The sequence below is a fragment of the Empidonax traillii genome, unplaced genomic scaffold, assembly GCF_003031625.1.
Source record: "Empidonax traillii isolate 1590-97213 ecotype Southwest subspecies unplaced genomic scaffold, ASM303162v1 scaffold52:size1600334, whole genome shotgun sequence".
NCBI classification, from domain to species: Eukaryota; Metazoa; Chordata; class Aves; order Passeriformes; family Tyrannidae; genus Empidonax; species Empidonax traillii.
The window spans coordinates 1,469,647-1,473,577 of record NW_020955245.1 but is presented as its reverse complement, the minus strand read 5'-3'; positions in this window follow the sequence as shown (position 1 = coordinate 1,473,577).

Genomic DNA, 3,931 nt, shown 5'->3' with positions numbered 1-3,931 from the left:
AGTGATTTTTTTTTTTTTATTTTTCCCTGTTAACCCACACATTTGAGACAATATTCAGCTTTTAATTATGCATTGAACAAACCCCCCCCCCCATTTTTATAGCAGAGATAAAACCCTGAGAAGAAGGATTAAGGTCTGAAGACTGACAGCCCCTGTAAAACTGTGGCTAAACCTGTGCCACAAAGGCATCTCAGCCTCTTTTTTTTTTTTTTTTTTTTAAGAAGAGCTGAGTGTGGATCCTTTGAGCATTAATTTCTTTTCCATTCTGGCCAGTAAAAGGCATTTCTCAATCACAGCAGCAATGAACACCAGGGACAGGGATGATGAATGTCTTCTCACAGGAGGAGCAGCAGCCTCTGGGACCCACCAGCAGTAACTGGCTGCTCCTCATCAGCCTATTGCAGTTTTAAAATCCAGCATTCCTAAATTGAAAGGGTCTTGTCAAATAAACACACTGCACACATCAAAGCCATAAGGACTCAGGTCCAATACTGGAATTACTAATTCAGGACTTTTACTGGAGTAGACTTTGGGTGTATTTGGCACAGGGGAGGCAGACACAGATTGTGCAGCCTCCTGGTTGCACCAGTAACACCACAAGAAACCAGCTGATGCCTCTGCCACCGCCTTGACACCCACAGAAAAAGGTGTCCAGCGAGTTCCACTGCTTAAGCAACACCTCAGAACACCCCCATGTCCCACCCACCTCCACAGATGGTCCACAAAGCAGCCAGAGCAGCCAGACCATTCGTCTCGGGCTCTGCTTGCAGGACCAAGGTCTTGCTGCTCACTGGCAAGGAAACCCGAGGGCTGGGGAAGCTCAGTCTGACCCCTGGAGCAGCACCACGGCACAAAACTAAAACACTTCCCAGCTGCACTGCCCCAAACATCCCTCCAAAAACAACAAAAAAAGAGCCCCCAGTGATGTGTAACCACTCAGGTGATCCAACAGCCTTGTCAGGACAGGACTGAACCAGCTCCAGCTCCAAAGGGACACACAAACCCTGCAGTACATCAGCACTGAGGCACCCACAGCAGCACCAGGAGCTCAGCCTGAGCACCTCCCGCCAAGGGGCTGCTTGGACTTCTACCCTTACGACGACAAAATACCACACAGACCTTGAAGGAATAAGAATAGAAAACGTGCCACTTACCTCAGGTGCCAGGAGACCACGATTCCTTCAGGAAGGAGGAGAAAACACACCCAGAAAACCCCAGGAGGCTGCTGAGAAAAAGGAGAGGGGCTGTGGCCACCCTGCTTTTATAGGGGCTGGGGCTGATGGGCAAACACCAACAGCTGTGTGTGGGCACAGGAGAAACCCATCAGCTTGTTAATAAACTCCAACCATGTCCAGCTGCTCCTGCAAACCCTGGCAGGGAAATAACCGATCTTTCCCTGATGGAAGTGCCCTCAACCCACAGCCACCCCAAGGGTTGCTCCAAAGTGTCAACTCACACCCCTCAGGTCAAACCCAGCTGAGCTTGAGATCGTCCAGCGTGGAGTTCAAGAGCTCCGAAGTCCTAAATCTTCTCTAAAGAATCCTAAATTTGAATGATTGTAAGATTAAAGGGGGGAAATGGGACAGAAAAGGATACTTATTTCATTGCCTCACCCTAAAATCCTTTTTTATTCCCTTTAAAGCCTTGCTGTCAAAATAAAACTCCAGATTTGTTCCTGGGGAAGCACATGAGTAATGAACAATGAAGCACCATCAGGGGATTGCACAAGGGGAAGCCCAAAGTTAACCCTCAAATGCAGCCTTGGTGCTGTTTTGTCCAGAAGATGGATGAAGTGGGTAATGATGGTGCTGCTGCATCGCTGTGTGCACGAGAGGAAGAGGAGGACAGGGAGGAAGGCAGCAGCCAGCTTGGGATGTGAATGCAAAACCTTTTGGGAGGTGCTGGGAAGTGCTGGGAAGAAGCAAAGGAAACGGGGAGAGGCAAGTCAGCTTTTGGCTGATTCTTCCCAGGTAAAATGAGGGGAGTATTAACAAAAATCTCCTAAAAAACACCCCAAAATATAAAAATGGCCTCTTGACTGACCACGAGAAAGTGATACCACAAGGGAGGGGGGTGGTATGGCAGGACCCACCAAACCCAAGCCAAAAGGGATGAAAAAAAAATCCCTGCAAAGCTCTTGAAAGCTGCTTTAAAACCAGAGTGACGTGTTTTGACACCGTTCCCTAAGAATGGCTGTAACACAAACAAAAATCCATGATGTCAAGTATAAACAGTGATGCTGCAGGAAACTCCACCAATGTGGTCCCAATTAAACATCAAATATGGTTATAATTTGAAAAAACGACTGAGGAAATGTCACTGGGACATTGCTCCGCTCGGGTCTCTCCCAACACCCACCCAGGTCTGTGAGGTTCCCCGTGGGACGCAGTGCCCACCTTTCCCCACCCCTGGAAGTGTCCAAGGCCAGGCTGGACGGGGCTTGGAGCAATTTGGGATAGTAGAAAGTGTCTCAGTGGAATGAGGTGAGCTTTAAGGACTCAGGAGGGCTTTTGAGTACTAAGTTTGGGTCTTGTTTTACTCCGAGTTTGAGGAGCTCTCACTGCACGTTTTCCTCTGCAAACACGAAGGTGACAAAAACACCCCCCTGCAACCTTGAAAGCTGAGGTGCTTCCCAGTCACTGCACTCCAGAGGCTGGGACTTCACGGGAATCAAAGGTACAGGGATTTGGAACACGGGTCCAAGACTTGGCAGCGCTGCTCCCTGGCAATAAATAACTTCCCTAACCAAGCCAAGCCAGTGTCCAACCTGCCCCTGGCAGCACGTGGGTGCCCTGTGCTGACAGGGATGGAGTTCAGGCACAAGTCAGCAAAGGGCCTGATTTTTATCCAGGATTTCCAGAGTGTAAATCAGCCCAGACAAGCACATTCGCCCAGGACACTTTTTTGGCTGCAAGTGCTCCTCGGAGCAAATACATTCTTCCCAAACAATTCTGAATCGGTTTATTGCCTGGACGACAGACTGGGACATCTGTGGGACAAAAAAATCTGCACACAGCTCATCCAATCCCCTCCTCTGAGTTACTGCAGAGGCTCCTGAAATTCAGACCACACTCCAACAGAGGATCCCCCCCAAGCAGGAGTTGTCCAGACCCCCCGTTTGTGTCTCAGCCATGACACACGTCTGGGGAGGTGCTGGACTTGCACACAAGCCCTGTGAAAGGCTGATGTTCCAAACTGCTCCTACTGGGCAGCTTTGAGGGCCACAATAACTTCTGCTTTTCTCTTTGCATGGAGGAGCATTAACCTGCCCTAACTTCATCATGAACAGGTGATCGTGAACACCCTCACCACGTTTTGTGTTATCAGAGACACCACCCTGAGTGCCAAAAGCTACAGGAGACTTTCCTTTCCCCTTCTCCAAGTGTTCCCTGGCTCTCCAGCTGTCCTCACTCACCCTCCTCTTGGAGCCAACTGCAGCCTCCCAACTTATTTATTGGCTTTCTGGGGTCCTGGCTGGGATGGGAGACAGAGGGCACCCCTCTGGAACCCCCCTGACTGCAGAGCACCCCAGCAGACACTGTTAGCCTTCAGCTGGAGGGGGGGGGAGAAAAAAGACAATTAAATCCCCCCCCATAATGCGAATACTTTATTATCAATGAGTGACTGGTATTAGCTTTTTGTCTGGGTATTAATAATATTTTAAAAAAACCATACATCAAAAATTAGGGCTTTCTCCTATTTTTTGCTGTATAATTTTTCTCTCTTTTTTTTTTTTTTTTTTAAAAAAAAAAAAAAAATCTGTATTGAAAGAATTATATAAGCCAAAGTGCATTTTTTGTTTTTTGTCCATATACACATTGCACCATACATAAATAATTACATTGTAAAAATGACTCCATAATTACAAGTATAATATATATTTTCATATAATATATAAAACTTTATATTAAATCTAGGTAGATGATATTTG